This window comes from Acanthopagrus latus, chromosome 1 (assembly GCF_904848185.1).
Source record: "Acanthopagrus latus isolate v.2019 chromosome 1, fAcaLat1.1, whole genome shotgun sequence".
Classification (NCBI taxonomy): domain Eukaryota; kingdom Metazoa; phylum Chordata; class Actinopteri; order Spariformes; family Sparidae; genus Acanthopagrus; species Acanthopagrus latus.
The window spans coordinates 31,147,519-31,168,147 of NC_051039.1; the positions used below are offsets into that span (position 1 = coordinate 31,147,519).

At 38.9% G+C, this 20,629-nt stretch overlaps 1 long non-coding RNA gene across 1 annotated transcript; it reads right to left on the reverse strand.

The window, feature by feature from the left end:
- Positions 1-4,797: 4,797 nt before the first annotated feature.
- On the reverse strand, positions 4,798-6,440 carry LOC119025580. Its single transcript, XR_005076851.1, has 4 exons — positions 6,358-6,440; positions 6,026-6,083; positions 5,868-5,895; positions 4,798-5,731 (listed from the first exon to the last, which is right to left on the reverse strand). It is a non-coding gene; the product is annotated as an uncharacterized LOC119025580 (long non-coding RNA).
- Positions 6,441-20,629: the final 14,189 nt, after the last annotated feature.

Below are 20,629 nucleotides of genomic sequence, written 5' to 3' on the forward strand. Positions count from 1 at the left end.
GCTATTATAAATCGTTTTCAGCATCCTCACAGATGAACAGTGTCTCTGAACCTGGAAGAGACTTCAGTTAAACTTAAGTGCACACATCCAAGAGTCAATAATCAGGTGTTTTTTGTGGTAAATCCATAAATCCCATGCTGAGCAGATGGTTGTATCTTCTACCCAGAGAATGAATTAAAACATGTCTAAATGTGTGTACATTTGGGCAATTAGAATCAAATTACTGCCAGAGGGAACTACATTCTGAAGGGTTCAACATGCTGGCTGTATCTGTTTGAGCTGATCACTTGCTCTCCGTCATCTGTTATCCAGCAGGATGAGATAGGATCAGGCCGTCCATCAATCACCCATCTATGTCAGGATGACTGGAGGTACTGACGGAGGACAAAGCAGAGTAAACACCAGGCTGGAGGATGGAAGTTCAACATGATCGGACAAAACAAGCTAAAGGATTTAGTTAGAAGCTGTGACGTCTTGTAATGCCTACAGCGCTAAACACATATTCTATATGTGGTGTGGGCACTTCTTAATCAGCATTTAGTTTACTTAGTTCTTGTATCCACACAAAAACAGAAGCTGTACACACAGTGCTAAAAAGTCAAAGCTCATGTATCAAGAGCAAAACTCAAAACTGCCAATCATTGGATAGAAAAATGTGCATGATTGTATCAATGCACGGGTAAATGGTATACTCACAGTTGACTGATTTACAACAATGTTGAGATTATATGTTTCATAGAATTGCGATGACTGCAAAACATGTACTTCAACAGCTTTTTGATGCTAGCATTATAAATTATTATTATTTTTTTAATCATTTAAACTTATGCTTGGTAAAAGATATCTCTATGGTGTTGTCTGTATTGTTTTGGTGAAAAGAATCAGTTTTTGACAACAGAGAAGTGAGCGCAGAATTTCATTTCACAAGAGCTTTGTGGGGTTTTGACAAAATGTTTAACTCTTCCCAGGGTTTACCCTCTTTAGAAATTGCAGTTTCGGAAGCATCTGTGAACAATTGGGAACAACTGTTATAAACAATATGACAATTATGTGAAGTGACAATTTTGATGACTAATTGAGGTGATTAATTTATACAGTCATAATTTCTTAAACACTTGCTTGTGGCAACTTCTTAAATGTCAAGTTTTGTTTCTTGTATTTCATCACTCAATCTAGCCACCAAAACACTGTGGCATTGTGATGGTGAAACCGGGTTTAGAACTGGGTGAATTGTTGTATCGAGTCATCTAACCCTCAAATCCCATTTTATTTAACTGATAATGACTTCGTAGTTATCCCCTACATCATGCCAGAATGAACACTGTCTTCTACTGCCTCATTTTTATGTATACAGTTCCGCTTGTGTGGTTTTTTTGTTTGTTTGTTTTTTTTGTATTTATTTATATTTTTCCTGGAAAAAACATTTCATAATGTTGATTAGTTTTATTTATGATATTGTCAACACATTATGTTTATACTGTCCCCTTTACCCTGACAGGGAATTATTGAATAAACACGTAAGGTGTGCGTGTGTTTGTCTGCATTAATTTGATTTAACCAGATTAAGTTATGTAATTTAATCACATCGATTCAACGTGATGGAAAAACCCATGACCCTTTACACTGAATTTATGCAACAAAATTATATGTAAAATGTACATTTTTGCACTACTGCCCTACACATTATTTTTTTAGTGTATTTCTGTCAGTCCAGGTTAATGATTCAAGCTCGGACAAGTTGTTCATTATTTTTTATAGTGTCCGAACTTCTGGGATGCTGTTGCATCACTGCTGTTTGTAGTTGCTCCGACACCTTCTCATTAAAGGAAAGACCTGAGATTTGGCAACCTCCCACCCCCTCTGCTTCCATAATACTAGTCTTCCATGCTCTTCTTCCCACTAAGGGCCTCCCGTTGGCAGGTGACAGCTTAGTGGATGGGCCCCTTATGTGGGGGGTGTTAGGAGGGGCAGAATCAAGGGAGCTCACCTCCCCCAGCTCCCCTCACCCCAGCCCAGGCCTAATGGTGTGGAGCGAACCCCGTCACTCCCACTGCTCTACAAGCATCAAAACTATGGACAAAGAGGCAGGAGTAGAGCCCTGTTCTCAGTTCCACTCTGCTAAACATTTGCAGGACTGCCGGGTGTGAGCCGAAATAAAGTTTTACAACACACACGTATGTACACACAAACACACACACACACAAGCACAGGACTGCCACCTCTTGTCAAGTACATTGTAGAAGCACTGCATGAGTTTCAGTTTCTCTGAGGAAATTGGTGTGTGTGTGTGTGTGTGTGTGTGTGTGTGTGTGTGTGTGTGTGTGTGTGTGTCTGTGTGAGAGAGAGAGAGAGAACGAGAGTGAGAGTCCCTCAGAGCAGGGCATGGCTGCAATGACAGAAGTTTAATCCCTGTGGTTTTCTGGTTTTGAGTTTAAACAAGGAAGCAAGTTGAAGCGAAGTCGACCTGCTCTTACAAGTCTTTACCCAACTGGAACCGCTGTCAAATAAAAACCCCTGTCCAAGAAATGCCACAGAGGAAGAAAGCCTCTGGCCACAGCTTTGCCTCCCCGCTGAGAGAAGTTTCTGAGAGAGAGGGAAGGGCTTATGTTGGCCGATGCTTTGTGCTGATATTGGCCTTTGATAAAAAATCAGTTTGGACCAAGTCGGTGTGGTCTGTCTCTGATATGATGGAGGTTCCTCCCTGGCAACAGATAGTCATCTCATTCTTATTATTTTTATATCAGATGTCAGAAAAGAAAATCATGCCAGTGTGATGTGGGATGATACAATTCCACATTCTGCGCTGGTACATGCTGCTGGTACATTCTCCAATCACACCCTTTTTTGTCAACCAAGTATCCTCGGAATTACATCCATATTGGACAATACGCCAGAACATGAATGGCACTCAATGCAACGGTTCATTGCAGATTTAGGAAGTAATATGCTCTATGCTTAGACACAGAAAGGGTTTGGAGATGGATGGGTGTAAATCACATTTAACATGTCTTTTTTTTTTTTTTTTTTTTTTTTTTTTACATTTTTTACAATGTTTTGCTTAATTTCTGGTTAGGGTCACCCACATAAAACCCTCAGCTTGGGTTAGGATCATGTTTTGGCTCAAAACACCTGGTTTTATTGCTACAAACACAGCTCGAAATTGTCCCGAGGTCTTATCAGAAATATCCAGTGGTTTCATCCTTACAAATGTTGAAATGCAAGTGATTTGCAATATTGTAAGCTGTCAATATTTGGGCAATTATACAGTAGAATATGATTTATGTCCAATGGTTCAATGCCAGGAAGTAATGTGTCCTATAAGTAGAGAGACTAAAAGTAAGGGATTAGAAGTTCGGAGGTGGATGGGTGTATTGCACATTTTACGTCTATGCAGGAGAGCTTTCATTATCACTTCATGTTTGCCAACAAACTGCATCTTCTACTAACTCAACAACATGTTTTCTTGCCTTCCCACAGCTATATGTCAACCATTGTTTACTTACAATAAACATGATCTTAGCATAGCACCGATTTCATGCAGATATTGTCAGGAGAAATAATTAAAAGTTGAAAATGAATGTTAATAAATCAAATCTGTTTCTTCAACCATATGTGTTTTGTATGTTGAGAAGAAAAACATAAGAAATAAGAAAGTGACAAAGAGAAATATGACATTAGCAGCCTTCTGCTGTCTTTTTTGCCAATATACTCAGTACAGTGGAACCCCGGCTTACGAAGACCCGATTTAACAAAAAAAGTTACGAAGGCACTTAACAGCAATATTTCTGCCCATGGTACGGCAAAATGCCCGCGTAACGAAATCCCACAAATACAGGAAAATTCATCCATAATGTTTTGTACATGTACACGTACATATGTATGCATGCATACGTATGCTTTCTTCAGCCTCCGCCACCTCCACCACCAAGAACTTCGTCTTCAGCCAGCATCGCCTCACTCAAAAGGTACATACATAATTTATTTTATTGATATTTATTAATACATTTTTCATTTATAAATTATTTTCTTCATTTCAGATTGTATTTTGGAATATCCTTAGTGTTTTTTTTCAAATATTAATTCATATTTGTAGAAGAAATACACGACTGGTAGGGGGCTTGGAACGAATTAGGCTATTTATAGGGAAAAAGGTGCTTCGACTTACGAAAATTTTGACTTACGAAAGACCCTCTGGAACAAATTCATTTCGTAAGTCGGGGTTCCACTGTACTTGTTTCTCTCCTCGATTCTGTGGCACCAAGACAAGGCAACCAAAGAAATCTTCTCAATGGTTTACTGATCAAACCCAAGATCTCAAGCATTCCTACAGGAAAATGGAATGTGCTTGGCAAAAATCTAAATTGGTCATTTTATCTTGGATGTTGTGATAGTGTACACTGTAAACCCGAATAAGTTACCAGAACTCAAAAAAATTGAGGCAATCAATTGCCACAATTTCAAAAATTTCCAGAACTTTTTTCCAACAAAGGTTGGATGACTTGTTACATTTTGATAACAGTTAAATTAAAATGCTCATTTAGCTCAACTCAAATATTTGCAGTTAATATGACTTAAAGTTTACAGTTTTCAAACCACTGGAATACGTTCACAGAACTTTAGAAAGTAAGTACACAACCACACCATTTTATATTAACCAAACTCAATGTTTATTAGTTTGTGTTGTCATTGTTTTAAGTACACGTTAGTCACATATGTTGAGTTTGTTTACTTAAAAACTTGTGACTCAAAACTTAAAAAATTTGAGGCAACTGATAACCTCAATTACACTGAGTTTAACAAACTTTATGTATCTCAAAGTCATGAACATCTGCTACTGAACAGTATTTTCTTGTCCACTCCCTTTTAGCACACTGCAATTTTAAACTTGAATAGAAAAATACATAATAAACATTTATAAATTAAAATAAATAGAACAAAAACTAAATTACAGGGATGCAAGAAGTAGATTAACTGATTATTTGCAAACTTTTTAAGAAGAAAAACTCAAAATTCTCTGATTCTATTTTTCCAAATGTGTTCACTGATGACAGTAAGAAGGCCCACTGCAACACCATCAAGCACTGGTTCATCAGACTCATCCTCAATGAATGAATGAAAAAGAGATATTAATCACAAACTAACACATGGAACAGAACAGATGACATATCATGTGTCTTTCTTTAACCAAGTCCCATTGAAATCCAATACTTAATTGCAAAATTCATAAAGCTCATTTGAATCATTGAACCTGTTCAGTGTTGCACTGGATCAACCTATGAAATGTGTGATAATCTATTTACCTGTTCATTGTGGATTTTTAAAATTTCAGCCTGAGAACCTGCTGTCTTCCCAGTTTGTAATGCCTTCTGTCAGAATAAGGCCATCGGTCGAGGAAGATGGCAGTCAAGCTCAGCACAGAATGTGTTGGGCAGGTTCTGATTTGTAATCTGCTGGAACTCTGCATATGCTACATTGAACATTGAACAGCAGGATAATACAGCAACAACACATAAAAATAGTTCAATTTGAAGAATCTATCACACATTTATGAAGCAGAACATAGCGGCCAAATGAGTAAGAATCACAATATTGACTTTAAAAGAGAGAGCTGAGCCATATTACCTCCGATTCGATTTTGAGAGCAGGCCAGAGGTCCGTGAGCTTGTTGACTGCTGGGCAGGACATCACTAGGGTCCGTTCGCGTCCAGAATATATGGCCTCCATCATCTTTCTAATGAGGGGGAAATGTACAAATGCAATCAGTATAAAGACACTGAAGAGGGCTTATTCTGAAATAGTGGCTGTGCTGCAGCCTGTAGTGTCTAAAAACTGAATTCTGGAGGTGAAAGAAGCTGCGCACAACTTACATGTCCAGATCATTCTGGAACCAGTGACCTAAAAGGCAAAAAACTCTTTAAACATTAAACACACCACACTAAAACACTGTCTGAGGAAAAAAAATAAGTTACTGGTATTTAAAGAGGGGGAAGGAGTGGTTGATAGAAGGATTAATTCATTGGGTTACCTGGCATCTTTATCACATCTGCAGTTATCTTCCTTAACTCTGTCTTAACTTCTTGACACTGGAACAGAGAGATGCAAGGATGGGAAATACATTCATCACATATCAATATATATTGTATGTGAGCTTGGATACTTCAAAAGATCAGGTTGTAACCTAGGTTAGCCAATGTTAGCTCGCTAGTTCTAGCAGCTAACCATTACATTCATTGTAATTGGTTAGCTAGTCAGCACCATGGTTTCTAGCTGAGTTCTGCCTCTGCTGTAAACTTACTTTATTACAGTCCATGGCATTAAATAAGTAAAAGTGAATAAATATTAACATTCAAAACTTACATTAAGTCCTGACTGCTGCTGCGTAGGTCAACCTTTCTCCCTTCTGTTGCCTCCGGCCGCCAACCATCTCTGCAACATTCAAACTTTTCTCCTTCTGTTTTTTTTTTTTTTTTTTTTTTTTTCAACGAGTGGTAAGGAATCAGTGGAGAATACGTATTAGCGCCATCTTTGGAATAAAAAAATGAAATGCAGCTGCTCAACACTTGCGTAAAGATAAAAAAAAATAAATAGGCTACTGATGCCAAAAAAAATACCAAAAATTAAATAAAGTCAATACATTTTGTCTTCCTCTGATGTCAAATGCATTTCAGACCATTTGCCCAAATCAAATTGTTACCGTTTTAATAGGCTTTGATTGCAATTTATTTGTTATATTTATTTGTTTCATTAGGGTCATTTCAACCTACTTTATAAACCGGCTCATGCTCTGGTTAGGTTTAGGCACAAAAGCACTTAGTCAATCTTTAAAGTTCACAAAATCAAAACATGATTTATTCCTGTTTTGTTTTTTTTGTTTTGTTTTTGGCTCAAACTCATTTTCAATGGGAGTGCATGGGGCATCAAAATCGCTTGCATCAAAATCGCTATTTTGAAAACACCAAAAGGCTTGACACAACATGAAACTTTGCTCTTAGTATCACCAGGGTCTCTACACATGCACACAGCATTGAGAACATTGTTTGTGTACATAGAGTTTACTAAAAATAACGTTTTTGAACAACTCACGTTAGCAGTAGCTTCTTTCCTCTAGTCGTAGTCATGGCAGCCCAGACGTACTCGGGGATTGACACATCTGGGTAGAGTGTATGTGGTTCAGTTGAGCGATGTGTAGAGACCCTGGTGATACTACGAGCAAAGATTCATGTTGTGTCGAGCTGTCTTAGTGCTTTAAAAATAGGGGTTTTAATGCTAGCGTAAAAGTGCCCCATGCATTTCCATTGAAAATGAGTTTGACCCGAAAATGAAAATACGGTCAATCTTAAAACTGCCTCTTTCAACATAATTATGCTTTAACACAAAGGTTTGACTTGTATACATTCACAAAAAAAAGCCAAGGTTGCATTTTGGCAAGAGTTTCACTTAAAAATGCCTGCTTTAGTCAAACAGGCCTAGAGATTATCCAACTTCCAGTCAAAAATACCCAATTTTTTTTCACCAAAAACAACCTTTGCATAATATCCAAATGTTAACAAAAACCTTAATGTCCAACTTTTTATTTTGATAACAAGTCAGCAGTTGCGATTGGCCTGAAAAACTCCAAAGAAGTCAAATCTCAGCTGGTAGTGCTTACCTTTCTGAAATAATTTTACGAGACGACACATTAATGGTCAAATTAAGTTGTTTGAGGGCCCCGGGACAAAATTAGCTATAAGGCCCCTGTTCACCACCCCTTCCCCCAACTCTCTGTGCAATCTTTTTTGAATTGAGTGCAACACATGCATGATTAGGGAATTAAACCCACTCTCTATAAACACAGCCCTGAAACAATAAAGGTCCTTAAAGCTTTCAAACATGGGGACCCACAGGGACACAGAATTTATGCTTAAGTGGTGCATACTCCCAAACAAGTTTTGAATTTTTGTAAATCAGTGGACATACAGTAAGACTGGAGATTGCATTAGCCCTGTAATTATTGCACAGTTATGCTAGGGATTAATCCATAGGGCAGGGTTAACATTAGCCTGTATACACTGCAAAGAACAGGTAGGGTAAAAATTAATGAGTAAATAAATTAATGATTTAAAAATCAAAACAATACTGTATCAATTGTTCTTTTTAATTAGATTAGCAATCTAACATGAAAGGAACAGCATGGAAAACCTAGGTGAGAGCAAGAGGGAGAGGACCAAGGAACCTAAAAAAGACATTGCCTCAGTGAATCTTGCTTTGGCTATACTGTGGTGTCAGCAGTACCGACCCACCAAAACCCAACATGCACATCTGACGTCTGGTGAAAAAAATGCCCCCAGAAAATGAAAGGGAGGAGAGAGAGGAGGCCGACTTTGTTGACAGTGGAATTGCAGTCTCATCAGACCAATTTGGTTTGACCTGCCACGTCACAATATTATCAGCCCTTTCAGTCATTTGGCAAAAACAAAAAAAAACAAAAATCAGTCATAACCTCCACTTTAAAGTGTGTCCTTTCATTTTCTGAAGGCATTTCTTCCTCAGAAGTCATATGATGTAGATATGTTTTAGTGTGTTTCTCCATGTATCTCACACTGACTTCAGTGCAGCTGAAACCACAGTCGGGCACCAAAGCATAATTGAGTGACTGATGACTCATCATTTCGTTTGTAGGTTCGTTGGTGAAGACAAGTAAACCGAGCAACATCTCTACCAAATCCCCCCAAAACTTTGTAAACTAAAAAAAGCAGAAAAAGCATGTTGATGGTAGTGTTTTAAATGTGACACACCAGTGTTTAAATTGATATTATGTGAGAGATCTTCCTATTATGGTTGGAATTCTTGGTTACAAAAGTCTTTAATTAGTTAAGGGGAGGTGCAAAGACTGTGGCAAGCTTTCACCTTTTCCATTTGAAACAGAGACATTTGTCAGTATGTTGTCCAATCAACTCATATAATAAGTCATAGTTTTCATTTCTCTGTGGTAACAATTCTGTTCTAGGATGAAGCAACAGAAATATGTCCCTACTTCCCTCAGTATCACTTATTTAAGATTCTAATATCAATGTAAACTTGTGAAGGGAAAAACTATTAATTGAATTAAAAAATAACATTTGCTTACACTGATTTGGTCCTTGATTTTCCCCACAGTCCCTGAAATTGCACAACAGAGACAATCAAGTCAAAGCTAATCACCATTTTGTTAATGGCAGGTTTGATTATTTACCATGTAACCTCTTACTCTGTCATGTGTGCAGGCAAATTGTTGATCAAATTTCAGTGTGAAATTAGACAACTTATTACTTATTAGGAAATAACCACACGGGGCAACATGGCATCACCTCCATCCACAGAAGAGGTTCTCCACCATACATAAGGTTGCATCAATGCAGACTCCGTGTTCGAGAGCTTTCTAAACCACTGCCTCTTGGGGTGAACTGGTTTTGAATGACAGGGAAAGGGTGTAGGGGCTGGACTGCAACTGGGTCTAAAGCTCTCCAGTGAAAGCTGCTCTCTTCCCCTCAGTGGGGAACAACACAGAGCAGGCTGAATCTGGACCTTTGGCCTACTGTGGTTGTGATAATACTGCCACCTAGAGGCATAAACACATGGGACATTCATACTTATATGTACTTGAGGGCGTTTGGGGGCAAACGATTGTGTCACCGGGAGAGAAAACCATGCTGACATTTAAACTATATATTCAGCCCACACAGAGTATTACAAATATGATAAGTTAATCATAGCATCGTCCCAAATGATACAAAGTCTCACAGTACATGATATTATTACTATGATGAAAAAGTGAAATTTTGTCAGTCATCACTCATTCATGAAAAAAATAAGGCAGGTCAGAAGCTTCATTCATAACCTCGTATCTGCTTCAAGGCTCTTCAGCTTTAGATTCAGTGAAGTGAATGAACCCACACTCCAGATGAAGCACTTATATTTAATAATTCCTGTTCACTATGAAAGGATCCTTAATTCGCTCGCAAGAAATAGCAAAAAATGCTATTCTCCCCTTCCCCCTCCTGTGTCTGTCAGTGTAAGTGACTCTGTAGATATCCCAAGAGGTCACATGACAGAGACATAATGGAGTCACGGAGTAAGAATGATTTGCTCCTGATAATCAACATGAATTCTCTCCTTCTCCCTCTCTCTGTGTCTGAGCACTGTGTAATGACTCTGGTTAATTTCTCTGGGGAGGAACAGTAATAAGTGATCATTGACAAAAGGATTTCTATGGAGACGCTCACATTATCTCTGCTTGGCCGGCTGGCTCAGCATGTCTGTCTGTCTGTCTGCCTGCCTGCCATTTCTTAACTATTTCAAAAAGTCTGTACATTCTGTGACTGATGTATGCCTGTATAAACATTATGTAATCCTTTATTGTACATGTTTAAGCTGACAGCCTGAGGTCATGTACTGAGCCAAAAATAGTCCCCACTGAAGAAATACACTGTTAGTCTTTGTTAAGATGACCATTCTGCAGCTTCATGATCAACGCAGGAGAGGACTCATGGCGATATCAATAAGTGTAACTGCCAATAAAATCATATAATATCTTAACTATGATTGAAGAAAAAATATAGAAAACAAAAGAGAACAATATTTGAACTGAGTCTAGCTAGCTAGATATTTAGAAAGTTCTTTTCCAATGACACTTTGGCAGCTCTTCGGCAGTTTGCAGCTTAAAAAAACTTTGCAAAAGCAGACTCACAAAACTCACAAAAAAACAACCTGTAGAGCTTGATGTTTCGGGTGGAAATAGAGGTTGACGGAAAATTAGAAATCAGTATTGAACCAGAACAGATTGCATGATTTTCTCAAGATTAACTTTGCCAATGTAACGGAACCAGCCAGCAATTTGGAATTAAAAACGCAGTGACAATATTTTCTAAATTTGGCTCTTCATCTACCCCAGTAACCCCCACATCAGCTCTAACACCAACACAGGCAAATTCAAAAAAGTTCTTGGCCATTAGTCTTGTAGAGACACTGATATAAACACATTCGAGCCATTTCCCTGTTCTGGATACATATACGCTGTATGATTATAAAACACATAAGGGAAGTTGGTTAATTGGGCAATGCAGCTGTATTTTCTATCTTAGTTAGGTGAACATCAGCATAAATGTTGGCAAAGTATGTTTCTAAACAACTGCAGATCATTTAAAGGTTTGCTTTTCTTTGTTTTTTTTATGAAGGTTTAATTTTCATTTTCTTCTTTTGTCAGAATGTTGTAATTATGCTCTGGTCAGGTTTTTGCACAACGGACACTTGGTTAGGGTGAGAAAAGCATCATGTTTTGGCTGACAGTATTGTCAGTGATATAGGTCAGTCAGTCAGTTGTTGAAACTTCAAGCCTGCTTGGTATTAGTGTGTTGATCCAGTCCACTTCTGATGCACTCACCATTTTAGGGAGATGCTCTTGTGATTCTAACGTGACCCTTAACGTGATGCATTTACTTCTTATTATTCCCTCAGAAAGGCTGAACCATCAGTATACAGTCACTGGCTGTGAGAGCACAGCTCCACCTGGCTGAGCTGGGGGAAGCACACAAAAGCTGTGTTGGTGTTGATGGAAATGACTTCTGATGTACTATGAGTATTATTTACAGCTAATCTTAACGTTAGCCAATAAAGCGTTGTTAAACCACGCATGATGCTGTGCTTCTTATATCAGATCTGACAGATGTGCAACCTCTATAGAATATAATTTCTGGAGTACAGTAGCTTCAATCCGATGACCTGGTAGCTAAGCCACGTCATTCCCTGCACTGAAAGAACAAGAAAGTGGGAGGGGGAATGAGGGAGTGAAAGTGAGGGTAAAGGAGAGAAACTGCCTGTCACCTGTTGTGTGTTTTCTCTTCATGTCTGTGACATACTTTACACAAGCAGACATAAGTAAAGTAAAATGATAACAGATAACTATAAAGTTATTGATCTGTTTGTCAAGATAGAAACTGACATTTTAAGGGACATCAACAACAACAAAAAAAGAAAATGCCAATGAGATGTAATATTAGAAAACACCAAATCAACACAACCGACAGAAATGTTTTTTTTTCTGTTGGCTGAAATATTTGAAGGTACACATTTATGTGAGAATCTGTGTTAAAGTGGCAGCCCACTCAGAGGGTCACTAAACCCCTGTGAAGAAATAATGACACTACAGTGATCAGCCACCTCTGCATCTGTGTCTCACTAATAGAAGCCCTGCAAACAGCTGGTAGTTGACTGGGATCAGCTCTCATCATTAGTGGGTTTTTTCCAGGACCTTTATAGCCGGCTCAACTGTGAAAAGAGCTCCCGTTTTCTCCACTGAGGTTCTCTCCAATATCAATACTAAGACTGAAGAAGCTATAGCTCACCCACATGTCACACACACACACACACACACACACACAAACTCTCACTCTCTGTAATGCATGACCCAGTGTGGGCTGACCCTGACATTTTCCTCTCCTCTAATGCTCTTTAAATGGGCTGCAGGGCAACTGGAGTCTTGTATGACTCCACAGGCAGCAAAACCAGAGGGCAGGGCAAGACATTACCTCTCCAGGTTTCTCCACAGCTCTATTTTGTCTTCCTCCTCGGCTGTCCTTCTGTCTCTCCCACACATACACTCTCATACACACAGTTACTCATGTAATTTCCGTATAATGCAGCTCAAAATTTGCAAGAAGGGAGAGGGGGAGATTTGTGTTATTCTTATCATTAGAGGTCCAGGCACCACAGGTGCTGAAAGCTCATTATTCTGCTGAAGAGGCCTGTTAGCTTTATGGTTCAGCTGGTCCATTCTTTATTTGCCCTTTTTGGCATGTTTGTTTCAACAAACTGCCTCTTCAATACTAACTGTAAACCTGCTTAACATAATGAAGACTTCCTTTAGTCCTTCCTTTTATTGGTTTTCTTCTCAGGTTGCATTTACGCGTTCATTCTTACACATTTGGGCCATTTGACTGTATTGGAAATATAATACCCCAGCAGACAATACCAGAATCTTGATTGTCAGATGTCAGTGCACCACCATCCTGCCCACCACAAGTGGAATGTACAAGCTGGATTTGCTTCGGGCAGAAACTACATATTTTCAGGTTCAATATTATCTATTTTAAATCTAGCAAAAAGAAAAGTGCATATGAAAACAGGCAATTCTAATTACATGTTGAGATAAGAGTGGGAAGAAGTGTGAACTTATCTATCCTCTGCATTAATCTTTAGCAAATAAGTCAGCATAGGATTCCTTATTTAATCATTACTTATAAATACATACACATACATAAGTACAGTAATTTGGGAAATCAGGAAGAGATGCAGCAGCATGTTGTGGATGACAGCAGAAACAAAGCTCCATGAGCAGAGATGGATAAAGAAGATCTAAGAATTAAGATTTATGATTGGCTTTATTCATCCCACAATGGGGAAATAAAGAAAAGGGTCTTTTGAATGGCAAGTTCAGCTTCAAGGCCCTGCCAGATGGTTCTCTCCACAAGAACAATTTTATTTTGTATTTGTTCTGTATGTGTAGAACTGAATGACCAACAGAGTGCGCTGAGTCTCCAATACCACTAGCTCTTCAAGCACACAGCTGATGCAGCTAGAGGCCGCCAAAGGCAGTCCGTGTGTCTAGTTTGCAATGGAGACGCCTGATCAAATGTGATAGCTAAATGTGTGGCTACAGCTTGCAGGCTGATTTACATTGTGTTAGTATAGTAATAACAAGAATATCTGGTCACACTCATGTTGATGAAAATATTAAAAACTTGAAAAAATATGCATTTAAGGTACATGTTGAACAGATAGAATATGTGCATTACAGTTTTTCTCAGTCGCTTTGGTGCTTTTCTCAGATCTGAATGAAAATTCTCATAACTATTAGTTCAACCTCTACAATATTTAGTCATTTGTGCACATCATAGTAGCAATTGCTCCTTCCTCTAAACAAACTGCAAATGCTTTCGGACATGTATCAGTTGCTTTCATACAATTATCCGCTGTTCTATGACATTATCATTTGCTTATGTCATGTCAGTCAAAATGAACTATATATGGATGCTGAATAGTCGTTCCCAATAAAACTAATAGTCTTCATTTCAGTGCTTGAGTCTTTACATACACAATTGTTGAACTAGTTATCAAATTCTGTCAAGCAAATTTTATACCTTTCTTTATCATTTTTTTTCCTGGAAATGTCTCCTAAATTTAACAATTGCTCTCAGGTGAACTTTAGCTTTCACTCACAAGGAGGTGTGTGAAGTATTAGTTGTGACCAATGACAAGCCACTTGTTCACAGTCACTCAGGGATGAATCCCATGAAGCCTCACTTGGCAGTCATATATGAACCGAGCAGGACATAGTGTGTACCATTTCTACAATTCTGTGACACAGAAATGGAAGGTCAGCATTGTGGAAGAGGGGTGAGGATGCAGGGAGGAAGGTGAAGGGGACAAAACAGGGGAAGAGGGAGAAGAGGCCCAATACATTGGCAGATTCCTAATGAAATTAGGGCTACAGTTGTGGACCATGTGGTCAGTCACGGCCTCACAATGGCTGAGGCTGGTCGGAGGGTGCAACCGAATGTTGGAGGAACCACTTTGTATTCAGTCATTCAAACATTTCGTAGGGAGAACTAGTATGTATAGTATTAGACAGTAATCCAACATCTCATAACATCTCATGTTTACTGTACATTTCTGTAATTTCACACAATTGCACCACATAGGATTGAATGACAACCTCGCAGAGGTGGAAGAGGGCCCCTTTTTACCCCGCAGCAAGAGGAAGCCATTTGTTCAATCGTAATTCAAGGAAAAAATAAATTCAAGGCTGTCATAGAGGATAACAATGTATTTGGCAATATTGAATCTGTGTCAATTGCAACAATTGACAGAGTGCTCAAGAGAAATGAAATGCACATGAAACAATTGTACAAAGTGCCATTTGAATGGAACGGTGAAAGAGTGAAGGAGATCCGTCACCAGTATGTACAGTTAAACATGTCTTCTATGTATACTCTAATATTCAGCACTGTAAACTGTTTTACTTTGTGTAGTTTCATGCAGTACACTAGCAATTCTGTATATGTATTCACAGAACATACTGTACATGTTGTTTTCCAAAATGGATCATGTTACACATGAAAAGTTGGTACGTTTCTCTCTTTCTCTCTTTACAGGGACATAGTCCCTGAGAATGAGAGGGGTGGAGGCCAACTCAGCAAGTATGTTGTTGTGTGGGATAAAGTCCGTTTTCACCACTCACATCTGGTCAGACAGTGGTTTGCAGCACATGCCAGGATGCTGGTCGAATATCTCCCTCCCTACTCCCCATTCCTTAATCCGATACAGGAGTTTTTCTCTGCCTGGAGGTGGAGGGTTTATGACCGGCGTCCACATGTGCAAATGGCCCTGCTAGCAGCCACGGATGCGGCGTGTGATGACATCACAGCAGAGCCATGCAGAGGGTGGATTCGCCACTCCAGGAGATACTTTCCTCGCTGCATTGCAAGGGATGATATCCGTCGTGATGTAAATGAAAATATGTGGCCAGACAGACAGGAACTTCTGGATGTGCCAGAATGATTTACCTATGTTCAGTTACAGTATGTACTGTTATATTGTCCACATCTGTGCACAGCTGTACCGAAAGCGTGTTTCTTATGTTTGTTCTAAAAAAGTGACTGTAGTGTATTTATTCTTTTGCACAATGCTGTAGAATTGCAAAGAGCATATACAGTAAAAATGTGAAACGTGCATATTCAGTGACTTGTAATCACTTACTCCCCTAACTACAGCAATGTGTAACTTTACTGTAGTTTTCAAATGGCTGTACAAGGAGTGTATAGTGCTGTCTTGAGCATTTTCAGGTAGTGTCACAGGTAGTGTCACAGTCAAGTGTGAGCCACCTGTAAATCCAAGTTTTAAATGTTAAAAAGTGAAAAATAAAAATAAGTCAAACATGAAATCATTCTTGTGTGTGCAATGCAAAACATCACATTAATGATTATTCTTAACACAAATGAAAGAAATGGTATTGATTCTAATACAGGTCATTTTTGACCCACTTACAGAACAAAATGTCATTTATCATCCACTGTTTAATGTATTATAGCTTGTATATTGATTTCTTTTGTCTTCTGTAAATCAAATAATGCTCAATATATTTGTAGCAGCCCTGCAATTAATCCTCCGTGAGCTTTCTGCAGTTTATTTAAATAATATGAAAGAAGAATTGATGCAATGTTGTGGTAGTTTTATAGGATGTGGTTGGCTGTATAATGAATTGTGTTGCTTTCTATTTCAAATATGTTACTAATCTTTGCAGCAGTGTTGGGGCTCGTTTCTCAAACTGTCAAAAATAGTAACATTACATTTTACATTTTACATTACATCTTACATTACATGATTACTCCCTGAAGAAAGTAATCAGTTACATTACTAGTTATATTACTCGTTACATTCTCGTGCATGCTTGCTTGGCGTCTCATACATTTTGCTTCATGGTTCCTTAGCAACAAGCTTTGTGTGTGTGTGTGTGCTGTCTCTGTATGTGCTTTGTTAAGTCTGAGGCAGTGTTAGCAGCAGTGGAGAGAAGTTTCTAACACGGGCAAAGTTTGCACCTAACAGTCAAGTTATTTTCCTTACGTTCAACAAATTCAAAGTGATGTTTGTATCTCCATCAAAAGTGGCTTTACGCAGCGGGGGGGCTTCTTCGGGCAAGTCACATGCAGCAGCATGCTCTGCTCTTGTTGTTGACGTTATCGCATCTGCCCTTATGGGTTGACGACTAACCAATCGGTGATGGTGAAAGTTACCATGTGCCAAACCCCAACCAATCACTGTTCCATTATTGACGGCCCCCTCCAGTCCAATATGTGATGTGTAACACGTAACTAACACCCAACATTGCTTTTCAGATACCCAATCAATCTTTACTTGTATAGCACAAGCTGCTTCACACGATGAGAACAATAAAAACAATCCAACATGACTTTTGTTGGTCTTGCTCTGTTTTCTAGTTTCTACAAAGTCATACATTCTTAACTTAGTATTTCTATCCTTATTGCCCTCATAACTTTCATACTTTAAATATGGCCAGGGCATCAACGACAACTTTCCACATCAGTGTCATTAATCCCATCTCATCTCAACTCTTATTATCTCCTTTTTTCATGAACCCCTTTGCATCCATTCATCAACCATCTATCCATCTATTCCTCCTTTCCTCCTTCCATCAAAGTGGTGCCAGGGGTCATGGTAATAAAACCCAGTACTCATGATGTAATTATTATTACATACATTCCAATTTAAATGCTAATGGATCTGGTAATTATTAGGTATATTAGAGAAAACACACATGCATGCACACACATTTATGGGTATAAAAGCCAACACACCTACAGTACACATCCATGAATCCACAAATGGATGGACGGCTACATGGATTTACACACACACACACACACACATACACACACACACACACACACACACACACACACACACACACACACGCGCACACACACACACACACACACACACACACACACACACACACACACACACACACACACACACACACACACACACACACACACGCACGCACACTTATTAATAATAGGATGAAATTCCCTAATTATAATGAAGTCTGTGATAGCTGGCTAGGCCTCCCAGTCATTAATGTGAATACATTTCCCTTAGGTAATTATGAACATATTTCAACTCTGTGATTAAAAGATGATTCCTGATTTTTTTTCCCCCCTTCTTCTTAAGATAATGGGGCTAAAGAACATGGTCTCAAGGGAATTACTTTAACAGTTACTGCCACAAGTTTATCAGAGTGATTCTGACTTGTTGTGCCTCTAGAATCACTGACTCCTGGCGTATATGTGGTGTATCTCTGTCCTACAGAAAGCTCCTGTGGTTGTGAAGTGCATTAGTACCACTTTTCTGATAGATCCTGCAGGGCCTAAATAAGCTCATCACCACCGCCCAGATGTGCTTCAGGCTGCCAATATCTAAGTCACAGTCACTGAGAGGTGGCGTGACAATTTTCATTTCTTCCTCGGAGGCAAAGCACTTGCAATCCATCACACAGAGACACATCAGAAACCTTCAGATTTCACCTGTCCCTGAAGTACAGACAGCCAGCAGTGTCTGGGGTTTCTGTGCAGAATTCAACTATTTTGATTGAGTGATGGAAGTGTTGAAAATGGAATATTATGGGGATATGGGTCAATATCCATAGTTGATGTTGTTAGGATACACACACTCTGTCAGATTGTCCCAATTGCATATACAAATTCTAAGTCTGGGTATGAAATGTAATGCCAGTAGGGATGACTGTATACTTACAGTTTAGAGACCAACACTACTTGGTCAGGTTTATGAAAGGATCATACTTTGGATTAAAGGACCCAGTCACCTGCTTAAATTGATTACGGGGTAATATTTCACCCCTTCTCGATGCTGGTTCATCAACATTTCATTTTGTATGCAAATAAACTTTTTACAAGTTGTTAAAATTCTAAAGACTAAAATAATTACTCCTATGGATGTCTTTATTTGAGCAGTTTTGCTAACAAGAATGGAGTAAAATTGCAGTGTCCTGGGCTGCAATTTTACTCCAGCCCTAAAGATTCTGAGAATCCTGTCAGAGAGCTCCTAACTTAGCCTTAAAATTCCTAGCAAGTAGTCTTAGCTCAGGAGTGATTCCAGAACATTCTCAGAGAACTCTGAGCAAGGAATGGACAGAAACTCCTATCTTAGTGAGGAGGTGTGGATGACCCTGTTGCTAGGTATGAGTCATCATTTCAAAAGATGATTGGTTGATCCTAAAAGCTAGATAAGAAATATACTTTTGGGGATATTGGGCAAAGGATGGACCCTATCCGCAACCGTTTATCCCTTTCCATGGGGTCACGGGGTGTTGCTGCTGGAGCCAATCCCAGCCTTGTCTCAGGGTGAGGGCAGGGTACTCCCTGGACAAGTCGCCAGTTCATCGCAGGGCCCTCACTGATGAGCAATGTGGGGTTCAGTATCTTGCTCAAGGACACTTCGACATGCAGCTCAGCCCTGCCCAGAGCTGGGATCTGAACCAGCGACCTTGCTATCACTAGTCGATCTGCTCTACCCGCTGAGCTACAGCTGCCACTAGATCAACAATAATAATAACAATAATAATAATAATCTATACTTAAAAATTATCCTACAAAATGTGTGTTGTTTATACTAATTACCATGCTGGTAATTTTTGCACTTTCAGCTTTCCAAATTTCAACTCAATTTGGTATTAACGAGGGTAAAATGGCTCAGCGTTCATCATTGTCTGTGATGGCTGATTGGCCTATAAGAAGCAGCGTTGGTTGGCTTTCAAATCTACCACAAACCAGTGAACAGCAATGGAGAAGAAAAGAACAAGGAAACCCAACTGGACAGAGGAACGCTGTTTGCTTCTGTAGTGTTTCATTAATTCACTGTCATCCAGTGAGATTATCTCTCCTGCTGAACACCATTTTGTCCTCTACTTAGGGAACCTTCGAAGCCTCTTCCCTGCTCTTAACAGATCTCACCTTAGGAACTCTCTTAAGAGCTAGGATTCTTTGGGAATAGCTTTTATCTTTACCAGGATCTACTCTTCACTTTTAGGGGAAATTCTAAGAAAACAACATGATTCTGAGATTGTTCTTAGAATTTGGCCACTAGGAGCAACTCGTTGCACTAAGAATCTTTAGGAATACGGCCCCTGATGTGTAAGCCTGATTGAGACCTATTCACACAGACTCAGTGCCGTGACTGAGACTGAAGGAGCATTTGTTAAATACTGACTGGAAGGGGGTGAATACTTCTGCAATCACTTGTTTGATAGTTTAATTATATGATATTACTTTTAAAAAAAATCAGTTTTCATTTTGACATTAGAGAGGTGTTTTTTTTTTGGTTCAGGTTTTGTCAAAAAAGCTGCATCATTTTGACCATAATTCCATGTATAAAAGCAATAAAGGGGGTATGTACTTTCTAAAAGTAAATACCTCCTTGGATGGAAAGCGATTTGTTTGTCTTCATGACAGCAGCACCAACAATTTCACAAGGTGGAAATGCCGTGGTTGTAGCATAGATAAGAAATGAAAATGCTTTCTTTATTTAATCCTGACTTAGATTCTGAACATCAAATGTAGTGTCATGGTTTCTTAAACATTACAACATGCACAGACTGAGACCCAGGCCCTCTGTGACTGAAGGTCTGTCTTTTATAAAGAAATTATTAATATTTGTACTTTGCAATCTGACACAATTTCTCTGCCATTAATTTTACTTTTACGGTGATTATGTGCATTGCACTGGTGTTTGGAGTATTCTTCCCCTCTCATGTATGTAAATGGGTTGGACAAGTGGTGGAGAAACACCTCTCATGTGTGTATAAGGTGGTGATTACACCAAAAACTACAAAACAAAGCCTAACAGCCACAAGAAAGCACAAAAACAGATTTGAATCTCTCATGGCCTTTTGTTACAGTACAATATGGTGAAAGGCCCTTAAAATCAAATCTATATGTTTTATAATGTACATATACATTAGATAACATAATTAGATGAAAACAAGTATCACAGTGGGTATCAGACATGAAGCACAACTTCA